At 44.1% G+C, this 12,526-nt stretch overlaps 1 pseudogene; it reads right to left on the reverse strand.

The window, feature by feature from the left end:
- Window positions 1–7,258: 7,258 nt before the first annotated feature.
- On the reverse strand, window positions 7,259–7,374 carry LOC149469256 (U2 spliceosomal RNA; annotated as a pseudogene).
- Window positions 7,375–12,526: the final 5,152 nt, after the last annotated feature.

The following is a 12,526-nucleotide window of genomic DNA, read 5'->3' on the forward strand; positions in this document are numbered from 1 at the left end:
TTTACAATTCACTGTTTTTGTTATCTTACTGACCAAAATATTCATTTCTACCCTCATTTTTCTTTACTTTTATTAATGTTTAAATTTGGGATATGGTGAATCTTAATTAGTAATTTGTTTGATTTATTGTCCCCCAATATTTATTTTTCTCATCTTTTACATTACCAACATATGCACCAGATTTAGATAGTTCTAACTACCGCAACTTTAAGAACCTTTCACCAGGACAGAGACAGCTTCTTAAAATTACAAGTCCATCCAAGGCTACCCTGTTTTCAGGGTTACAATGATATAGTGATTTTAATTGCAAAATTAGCTGCTTTGTAGCGCTGTTAAAGAAATTTAAAACAGAAGAACAGGTCCACTTGTAAGATTGACAGGTATTAAAAATTAAGTTACAGGTGGGAAAATAGAAACTGATGTGTTCATGCTAGTGACTACAATTCGGTCTGAACCTAGGTTCAGACTAAAATTTGGCTATTCAGGCTATCAGCCCCCTATTTAGCCGGAGCAACATATATAGAAACCATATTTCTACTGCTTCTATATATGACAGCTTCCCACCTCTGGCACCTTTATTTACATGATCAGGATCTCTGGCAAAAAGCAAGGGATAGCATAAACATTATTTCCCAAATATGGTCATTAGCCATTGACCAAACATGGACGTGGCCATATTGTGTTAATGCTGTCAATTCTATCCTCGTCCCTTCCCTTAAATAGCTGATGACAGCATAGGGTTCTGTAATTTGGTGAGCAGTACCGTTGGATTGGTTGTTTACATTGGGTGCATTGGGTTTTTAATTTCAGTGAGACCGTGAACATCATGAATGACAATGGATTTGCAATAAGGGGATTTATTTGATAAACGACTTATGTCATATGCTTGCATGTCTTTATTATTAGGTTACATTTTTTTTTTTGTGAATGAGTAGTAGGGGCAATATCTGAGGGCCTTCCAGATTCCAATAAGCCAATTTTTAAGTGAGTATATTACCTTATGAATAAACCATTTAAAATGTAAGAACATACTGCACTATAGTACTGTTTGTGTTTTAATGCTAGTCCTGAGCTGAGTATTATGAGAGTTGAATTTCAACAACAGCAGGAGGAATGGAGGAGAGGAGCTGGTATCTGTGGAAAATGTTATGTTTACTTACAAGGAAGAACAAGCTGAAGTGGAGAACAGAATAGCTTGGATGTCTTGGCCTTATTGATGGAAAATGTTTAAAGACTTATTTATAATGTGTCATGAAAATCTGGTGAGCCTTTCACTTAACTATAGTGTTGAGATTCTAGAGGATCATTATGTTTATTGCTATGTGAGTATAATACTGCTTTTCTCAGATATTTTGGACCTTATAAATACTACACTATGTTTGTGTTTTAATGTATGAGGTGAGGAGCATTGAAAGTGATCTGGGACCACAGCTGGAGGAATAGAAGAGAGCAATGGGAGACAGCGTGCAACCCTGATTACACTGATATATACTGAGGCCTATACTAATAAGTCCTGACTGAGAGGGGAAATTCTGATGTCTTGTCAACCATATTCTTCTGAGATAAGCTTTTCATGACTCTTCTATTTACATCACATAAGAGCACAAAGGTGGAAATACAGTTGTGGAGTTAAACACAGAGACTTTTTTCACTGATTTATATCTGTTTTTGATGGGAGTTAATATTGCACTTTAAATTGTCTGCATTTTATGTTAAGTCAATAAAGCTCTGGGTTGTAATATAAATATGAATATTTATATAAATTTATATATAGAAACACACTGCCCTGTTACTGTTTGCAGGATATTGATTGACTACAAGTTTAGCCATTACGGACTTGAATATAACAAAGCATTATTACTATTATTATTATACAGGATTTATATAGCGCCAACAGTTTGCTCAGTGCTTTACAATATATCAGGAGACAATACAGCAACAATACAGTTCAATACAAGAGGGTTAGGAGGGCCCATTGTTTAATGTGTATGCTGAAGACAGGACTGTTGTGCCTGGGCATGCTGAAAGCACACTACATTTCTCAGAGGAGCTGGGGCGGGAGCCTATATAATCTACAGTAAAGCCCGGGAACCACCTGGGGGGAGGAGAGAAACTGTGTGAGGACATATGCTAGACACTAGTGCGGGACTCAGAGGGCCCAGGCCGGATCTGGTCACATCAGCTGGATGGAAAAACTACAGATTGTTGGTGTTGCTGACAAGCAGGAGAGTCGACAGATCGTGGAATTGTGACAAGGGGGTCCCCCATCCAAGAGACCGGTCTTCTCTCTGCTAAGATTATAGACTTGGTGAGATGGTTTCACAATCACATTGTCTTCAGTTACCAGTTATCCTGCTGTTTCAGTTACTTCAGTGCAATACGCTTTGCATCACAGTCTACCACTTGCTCAATTCAGTACTGTGGCCTAAAGCTTTAGTGTTTCCCCTCCCCATTGCATTGAATTCTGGATTTCTTCTGCGCACATGTGTCTTGGGAGACAATAACACTATTGATACCTCAACTTTAATACATTACAGCTGTAAAGGAACTTGCTTCATCAAGCCAATACCCTAATTATTGGAATACAAATTGTACCAAAGTCTACTTCCACCCCTTCCTTATTTATATGAATTTGTGTCCTAAGTTACTCCCACAAAGGAACCTTTTATATTTCCGCTACCATCATTAAGGGGAAGGTTCCCTACTACTGCCTTTTCTCCTTCAGGAAATCTTGCTCTCAAATGAAAAGGACCTCAACATTAATGTGCACGAACTAGGGCCCTAACAAACACACAAAAGAGCTGTTTTTATATTCTGGGGTGGTACTAGAACCCAAAAGTGAGTTAGTCCAAATTCTTGATAGCCTACTTCATCTCATTTTGGGACTATATCTCAGTACGGGAATTGGTGCTTAAACTCTAGTCCTTCAGGACATTTTGAGTTAGAGGCACTCACGGGTCTTGCAGAGGGGGAAGACCAACAATAGCAGTGTTTTTTTGTCAATGTTTCGATGAAGCTCCTTCCATCTTTCTCAAGATGTCTTCATCGAAATGTTGAGCTTCATTGACATGTTGCCAATAAAAACACTGCTGTTTTTGTTCTTCGTCCTCTGCAAGACCCGTGAGTGTCTCTAAGCCAATTTTTTTGCTACTAAATATTCCACGGTCAACCGTTAGTGATATTATAACAAAGTGGAAGCAACTGGGAGCAACAGCAACTCAGCCATGAAGTGGTAGGCCACATAAAATGACAGAGCACATAAGTCGCCAACTGTCTGCAGAGTCAATAGCTTAAAGACCTCCAAACTTTGTGTGGCCTTCACATTAGAACAACAACAGTGCATAGAGAGCTTCATGAAATGGGTTTCCAGCAGCTGCATCCAAGCCTTACATCACCAAATGCAACACAAAGTGTCGGATGCAGTGGTGTAAAGCACACTGCCACTGGACTCTAGAGCACTGGAGACGTGTTCTCTGGAGTGACGAATCACGCCTCCCTGTTTGGAAATCCAATGGATGTGTCTGGGTTTGGCAGATGCCAGGAGAATGGTACTTTCCTAACTGCATTGTGCCAAGTGTAAAGTTTGGTACAGGGGTGATTATGGCATGGGTTTGTTTTTCAGGAGTTGGGCTTGGTTCCTTAGTTCCAGTGAAGGGAATGCTTAAGGTGTCAGCATACCAAGACATTTTGGATAATTTCATGCTTCCAAATTTGTGGGAACAGTTTGGGGATGGCCCCTTCCTGTTCCAACATGACTGCGACCCAGTGCACAAAGCAAGGTCCATAAAGATATGGATGAGCGAGCTTGGGGTGGATGAACTTGACTGGCCTGCACAGAGTCCTGACCTCAACCCAATAGAACACTTTTGGGATGAATTAGAGTGAAGACTGCTAGCCAGGCCTTCTCATCCCACATCAGTGCTTGACCTCACAAATGCGCTTATGGAAAAATTGTCAAACATTCCCATAGACACACTTCTAAACCTTGTGGACAGCCTTCCCAGAAGAGTTGAAACTGGTATAGCTGCAAAGGGAAGGCCAACTCAATATTGAAACTAATGGACTAAGACTGGGATGCCATTAAAGTTCATGTGCGTGTAAAGGCAGGCGTCCCAATACTTTTGCCAATATAGTGTGTGTGTGTGTGTGTGTGTGTGTGTATATATATATATATATATATATATATATATATATATATATATATATATATATATAGTGAGTTTTGCAGTAAGCTGAATCTCAATAGTATCTATGTCAGCAACAACTTTTGCTCACCCCCACCCCCCCCACCAAAAAAATAATATGGACCCTTTCACAGACCCTATCAAGATGATATAGAAATACAAATAAATTATATCTTCATTAAATTACACTGTATAGCTCTGTATGTGGCACTATACAACAGTAACTATTTCTCCCTGACGTCACTGTCAGCTGTCCCTGTCTCATTCAATACACACTCACAAACACTGATGGGAGAGCTGATCTTTGTATGGTGAGGTCTTGTACACTTATAAACCCCCAGTACTGCCCATATGTCATCTGACAGTGACATAGTTCAAGGTTTACAATTCATGAAGTGCATTATGGTGATTGAGTTTTGGTTCACTGGTGAACAAACTCAACAGTTTGCCATTTTCCCATACAAATACAGACATACAAAGTTTGTGTTGAACTTAACTGAAACCCAGACATGAATCTTATCCCTATTAGTGAACCATGGTGTCACAACACTGATCATGCTGTGTACGAGGAGCAAGTAAATAAAAACAAAAAGTTTCCATAATAAAAACAGTATCCTGGCCACTCGCGTTGCATGCCTAGATAAGGGCCTGGTATGACTTTTAGAGGAAAAATTATTTTTCTTTTTTTTTTTTAGTGCATGCTGCCCTTTAAAATTAACACTATGTCATTCTGAACCATACCAGGTCACATATCTTCAATGCTGAGAGGAGAGGGTACCTTGCAAGACAACTCAACTTGTGTTGAGAGGAGAAGGGTCTTAGCCTCACATCATGTCCCTCAAAATAGATGTTGGGGTTTACAGGCGACACGTATCAGAACCTGGAAGCACCTTTGATAATAAGGGAGTCCCCATATATTTGCTTCTCTAAATTAATGAATACAGGGTATGCGAATTCTCTTTTTTTCTTCCCTTCAAAAATAAAAACATTTAATAAAACACAGACTCCATGACAAAGTCCTTTCACTGAAAATTATATAAACAGTGTCCTTGAAAGTGAATCCAGCTTCAGTCATGTCCATTGATGTAGATCCTCATCAGTCATGATGACCTGCAACTGATCTCACTGCTTGACATTGTTACCATGCTGTCGTGAGTATCTACACTGTTGGATGACATTATTGACATTGATCTTGTTTGCATTTCATTTCAAATAATGTCACACCTAAGCAAAACTCCCACATCACTTTTAAGGGACAGATTGTGGGGCCTCTCAACAAAGGGTGGTGATGTTTCTACAATGCCACAATAATCTACATCGCTGTATGACATAATTGACATTCAAGTAGAGCTAAAGGCAAAACATTTTTTAATTTTGGATAGAATAAGGGAGGGTTTCAACCCCTGTCAGTTTTTTTTGCCATCTGTGTCCATATTGGGTAGATTTACCTTTACTTCCTGTCCCATAGCTAAAACATGAAGTAAAAGGAAATCCCTTCAAATTGAGCAGTCACCAGGGCACCAGAACTAATGCCCCATTAGAAGATTTCCCCTTTATTCATATTCTTGTGACACATATAATTTGTGATTTTCCTTCACTTTCACTTTTTAGGGTAAACAAAACAGATAGAGTGGGTGAATCTATCTAACATCTCAGGAGTTAACTGACAGCACATAAGTGAAAAGTGACAAGACAGTGGGAGAAAAATAAATAAAATAAATAAGTGGCTTTGCAATTGTGCACTGGCTAGGTCATGAGGCCTGTAGCAAAAAAATTGCCCTGGACTTAGCCAAAAGGCCTAGCCCTAAAAGGCACAGTGCAGAAAAAGTGTTTAGAAGAGTGACCATGTGCACTTTTCACACTTGGGATCCCACCCCCATGTGCTACTAAGAGCACCCCTGAGGAGACCATTCTCAGGGAGCACTACTCCGCGGACTCTTGGCCCCTGGCCAGACAAGGTAGATCCATTCAAATCAGGAGGAACTGGGCCCCTCCAGTTTTCCTGGGGGAATTACTCCCGGGCCCCAACAGCCTGTGGTTTCTCTTCCAGCCTGTACTAACCTTTAGAGCCCCCATCATACCAACAGGGGTACTATACAGCCAGCCATCCTCACCTGAAAGCAAGAATGATGGCAGTGCACCCCTACTGGACACTGATAAGAACAGATATTACACGTTTTTAGCCAAATGGCTGAGAAGTGACTGCTTATTTATTTATTTTTTTTAAGTCCGCAAACGTGCAAACTACAACGAAAAACCCGTAAGTGTTTCACAAAAAAGTGCAAGTGCAAAAACACCACACAAAAAGTGCACTTAGGGGTGTGCTTTGTCCTACCCCCGAAGGGGTTGGACCACTACCCTGATCCCCCGGGGCACGAAGCTCCTGACGGGGACAAGGTTCCCATTTGGTCCTCCTGGCCAAGAGGCCTGGTGGACCACCGTTCCTTATGTCCAGCCGAAGCCGGACATCCAGGACTTGGTCAGGGGGCTCTCCTGAAGAGAAAACCCCCTAGGGATCAGGGGAGGAAGGAACCAAAAGGCCACACATCCTCCCCCTAGACTTCAGGGCAGGCCCGAGGACCCACACCCTCCATCATGTGAAGAAAACACACACATAAGTAAAAAGTGACAAACGTGGGAGTGAATAAATAAATTAAATAAATAATTAAATAAATCTATACAAACAATAAAGTGGTCGTGCCAAATTGTGCACTGACCAGGCCCTGAGGCCTGTAGCAAAAAAAATTGCCCAGAACTTGGCCAAAAGGCCCGGTCCTAGAGGCGCAGTGCAAAAAGTGTTTAAACTCAGTGACCATGTGCGCTTTCGCAACGTGGGGTCCCACACCCAAGTGCTACTCAGAGCACCCCTGAGGCGACTACTCAGGGGGCACTGTGTTTGCAGACTCTCTGCCTTCCCAGCCCCTGGCCAGACAAGGTAGATCCGTCCAAATCAGGAGGTACTGGGTCCTTCCAGTTTTCTCCGGGGAATTACTCCCAGGGCCCCAGCTTAACTCGTGATGCTCCCCGGTTTCTGTCCCCCCCGGTACTGGCCTTCCAGACCCCCATCATACCAGTGAGGGTACTATACAACAGCCATCCCCGCAAAGCTAGAATGGCCGGGAGCACCCCCACTGGACACTGATAAGAACAGATACTACACTTGATCTTAGCCAAAAGGCTGAGAAGCTCCCACGCCACCTTTCTCACCCTTCTCCTCCTCCTAACCGCGGGGGACATCTCTCCGAATCCTGGCCCTCCACCACCTCCCTCACCCGCACAACACCCTCCCGCCTCCACGTCCTGCCGCAACTTAGTATCTGTCCCCCTGCTCCCTAAAATCTCCCCCCCAGTTTCATGCGCACTCCTGAACGCCCGATCGGTGTGCAATAAGCTTACCGCCATCCACGACCTCTTTGTTTCCCGCTCCCTCAACCTCCTGGCGATTACGGAAACCTGGATCCAGGCCACTGACTCTACCTCCCCTGCTGCACTCTCCTGCGGAGGTCTCACCTGGACCCACTCACCCAGGCCTAACGGTCGTAAAGGTGGTGTGGTTGGTCTGCTCCTGTCACTGCAGAGCACCTTCCGAGTCCTCCCAAACCCCCCTCCCTATCCTTCTCCTCCTTCGAGGCCCACTGCGTCCGACTATTCTCCAAAACCCCCCTGAAGATTGCTGTGATATACCGGCCTCCTGGATCCATATCCTGCTTCCTGGATGACTTTTCCTCCTGGCTACCCTTCTTCCTCTCCTCTGAGCTACCCACCATCATCCTTGGGGATTTCAGCATCCCTGTCAACCTCGACAACCCGGACACATCCCATCTCCTCCACATAACCTCCTCCTTTGCACTTGCACAGTGCATACAATCTACCACCCACTCCAATGGTAATATCCTTGATCTTGTCTTCTCCAACCGCTGGGCTCACCACAACCTCACTAACACCCCCTTTCCTCTCTCTGACCACAACCTGATTACCTTCTCTATCTCCTCTTCCTCCAACGCCTACCCCTCCAAATGTCACACTACTACCAGCCGTAACCTCCGCAACCTTAACCCTGCCCCCCTCCACTCTGCAGCTGATCAACTCCACGACAGCATCCTCCCCCTGTCTTGCCCCGACTTGGCTATGACTGCCTACAACAACGCGCTGTCAACAGCCCTTGACTCACTAGCACCTTTAACCACACACAACATCAGACCCTGACCGCTCCAGCCCTGGCAGACTGATCACACCAAAACCCTCAAACTACACAGTTGTGCCCTGGAGCGACTATGGCGCAAAACCAAATCCCAACAGGCCTTCACCCGCTACAAATCTGCCTTCCACACCTACACCTCCTCCCTCCACGCAGCCAAACAAGCCTACTTCCTGACCCTCATCAAGGCCCTCTCCTCCAATCCTCACTGACTCTTCTCCACCTTCAACTCTCTACTCTTGCAACCCCCACCTCCACCCAGCACCTCACTCACTGCCCTTGAGATTGCCAATCACTTCAAAAACAAGATTGACACAATTCGCAATTACATCGCCGCAACTCACACTCCCTCTCAACCTGTCCCCTCTTACACAGCTCCCCCCTCCCCCTCGACATAACCCACAGGGACTTCGTCGCTGCTCAAACTCCCTCCAACCCCGTTCCCCCTCACTCAGCTAGCCCTTCATCACCCCTCTCCCACGGCCCCACCACTGCTCTGACCTCCACTTCCACCCCACCCTACATTCCTCATACTAAAGCTCCCTCAACACTCCCCACCTTTGACCTTACTACCATTGAGGAAGTCTCCAAGATCCTCTCTGATGCACTCCTCACAACCTGCCCCCTCTACCCTATCCCCTCACAACTCCTACGACCTCCTACCCCCTCCATCCTACACTCCCTCACCCACATCTTCAATCTCTCCCTCTCCTCCGGCACTTTCCCCTAGCCTCTGAAACATGCACACATCACCCCCATACTTAAAAAGCCCTCCCTGGACCCCAATGACCCGAACAACCTCAGACCCATCTCCCTGCTCCCATTTACATCCAAACTCCTCGAGCGCCTAGTCTACACCCGCCTAAGCTCTCACCTCAACGACAACAACCTCCTCGATCCCCTACAGTCCGGCTTCCGTCTCCTACACTCCACTGAATCTGCCTTACTCAAACTCTCCAACGACCTGCTAACCGCCAAAGCTAATGGCCACTATTCAGTGCTCCTACTCCTTGACCTCCCTGTGGCCTTCGACACAGTCGACCACCCCCTCCTCCTCAAAAAACTACACTCCCTCGGCCTCAGAGATTCTGCTCTCTCCTGGCTCTCATCCTACCTGTCACAATGCACTTTCAGCGTTACCTATAATGCTACCACCTCCCCCTCACTCCCCCTCTCTGTTGGGGTCCCTCAAGGCTCTGTCCTCGGGCCCCTTCTCTTCTCCATCTACACCTCCTCCCTTGGCCAACTCATACACTCTCACGGCTTCAACTACCACCTCTATGCCGATGACACACAAATCTATCTCTCAACCCCCCACCTCACCCCCTCAGTCTCCGCCCGAATCACACACCTACTGAGCAACATATCAGACTGGATGTCACTCCACTTCCTTAAACTGAACCTCTCCAAAACCGAGTTTCTTGTCTTCCCCTCAGCCCGCACATCACCCCCCATTGACTTCTCCGTCACATCCAACAACGCCACCATCAAACCCGCCCCGCAGGCTAGAGTACTTGGTGTCATTCTGGACTCCAACCTATCCTTCCAGCCCCAAGTCCAATCTTTAACAAACTCGTGCAGACTCTACCACCGCAACATCGCCGAAATACGCACGTTCCTAATCCCAGAAACCACTAAACAGCTCATCCACTCCCTCATCATATCACGACTCGACTACTGCAACTTCCTCCTCACTGGTCTGCCTCGCCGCTGGCTATCTCCGCTTCAGTTGATCCTGAATATGGCTGCCAGACTCATTCACCTTTCCAACCGCTCCGTTTCCCCCACCCCCCTCTGCCAATCCCTCCACTGGCTTCCGATTGCGCAACGGATCAAATTCAAAATCCTAATACTGACATACAAAGCTGTCCACCATACTGCCCCAAACTACATCACTGACCTAAAATCCAAGTACCGCCCAGCACGCACACTCCGCTCCTCACAAGACCTCCTTCTCTCTAGTTCCCTGGTCTCCTCCTTTTATACCCGCCTCCAGGACTTCTCCAGGGTGTCACCCATCCTCTGGAACTCCCTGCCCCAACCCATCAGATTATCACCTACTCTTCTCTCCTTTAGGTGCACCCGGAAAACCCATCTCTTCAGGGAAGCCTACCCCACCCCCTGCTAACTTGCCAACCTCCTCCACTCTTCCTACCACTCCATCCCCCACAGCTATCTCCTCCTGTGCCACCATCCCCTCCCTCCTAGACTGTAAGCTCGAAAGAGCAGGGCACTCAATCCCCTCATGTTTTGCATTGTATTGGTATTGTTCTGTCTCATGTTCTGTCCCCCTTTGTAATGTACAGCGCTGTGCGAACTTTAGAAATACTGTATAATAATAATAATAATAACCTCCAAAAAACTCACCATGCCTCTTACTAAATAGCTTGAACTGTATATTTTCCAAAAATGGGTGATTTTAGGGGTATTTGTACTATCCTGGTGTTTTTTGGGCCTCAAGAAATGAAATGGGCATCAGGATTGATTGTTTTATTTATATATATATATATAAGAAATGTTATTTATTTGCAAAATTTTATAACAAAAATGCGTTTTTTTCAAATGTTTCATGTTTTGTTTTTGTTTTATTTAGCAAAAAATAAAAAACTCAGTGGTGATTAAGAAAGCTCTATTTGTGTGAAAAAATTATAAAAATTTCATATGGGTACAGTGTTGTATGACCGCGCAATTGTCTTTCAAAGTGCGACAGCGCTGGAAGCTGAAAATTGGCCTGGGCAGGAAGGGGGTAAAAGTGCTGGTATTGAAGTGGTTAATCAATACAGTATTCATAAAAAATCGAGCGACCACGAAGAAGATAGGTAAAGAAGATAGGACCAGACAAGAATGGAGATTTTCTCTCCAGGCCAGGCTTACTCCCCCACTCACTGTTCTACATAAGGTTTTATAAAATGTAGTTCTCACTAGAGTAAATCATCACATACTGTTCACATAGACTTTAAAAAGGATCCTTTTCTTCCAATAATGCATTAAGTTTTGAATCTAAGTAAAGTAATAAGTCACATGGTAAGGATCTTTAACATGATGCTTCAGGGAACATTTATAAACTTGTTTAGGTTTTCTGGTTTGTTCACACTAGCCCCATTGGGCTGCTTTGGGCAGTGTTACCCAACATAATCTCAAAGCATAGACAAGGCAATTTCCCTTAAAGTAGTACTAAACCCACAACAGTAAAGTCAGTCTGTATATGGAGTGAAGCATGCTTGTTATACTCACTGTGGAACCTATGGTGTTAATTCTCTGTATTGTGTAAAAAGGTTGTTTGATCCTAGCTTCTCTGATCCTCCCCTTCTTCCCATGTTTCCCTCCTTTCCTCTAATAAGACATGTGGAGACACTCTGCACATGCTCACTTAGGTGTGTATTGCTAGAGAGGGTTTTTTTTTCTTCGTAGAGTGCATGTGATCAGCACAGTGCCACTCAGCACTATCAAGACAGAGGTCAGGGGTTCTGCATCCTCTTAGAGCAAAATGAGTCACAAATAACTGAAATAACTTAGGAAAATATGAATTGATTGGGAACAATGAATATACAAAACAAATCCAAGTATACAAAACGAATTCTGAAAACGTATCATTCTAACATAACGAATATGATGAAACCAAATTATTGATTTTTTTTAATGAATCCGAAAGAAACTAATTTTTTGTGGTGCACGTCTCTACCTGTAAACACTCTGTTTATCAGTTGCTGGGAACCCTGATTTTATAGAGGAGGCTAGCACACAAGTAAACCCCTATGATTGGCCCTTCTAAGCCACCTGACCACAGAGGCCGAGAAGTGCATTATCAGTAATTTGTTCCAATAGATGCAAATGGTCACATTCTTTTGCCATTTTTTTTCAAACCATGGATAGCTTGGGTTTAGGTCAAACTTATGTTCAGTTTGAAGCTCATACCTTTATATTACATATACATAAGACTCAAACATTTCCTGTGACAAAGTGCAAATAAAATTATTTAAATAGGATCAGATGCCACCCAGATTTATATATTTTTCGTACTAAGTTTGCAGTTTTCTTCTTTCATAAAATTATCATTTTTATACAGAGCACCTAAACATGTTGTCAAAAATTTTTTATAGTAATAATAATAACAAATGGCCATTTGAACCCTTGAGCTTTTGAG

Source organism: Staurois parvus, unplaced genomic scaffold (assembly GCF_062004578.1).
Source record: "Staurois parvus isolate SC_StPar_1 unplaced genomic scaffold, SC_StPar_1.0 ptg000078l, whole genome shotgun sequence".
Lineage (NCBI taxonomy): Eukaryota > Metazoa > Chordata > Amphibia > Anura > Ranidae > Staurois > Staurois parvus.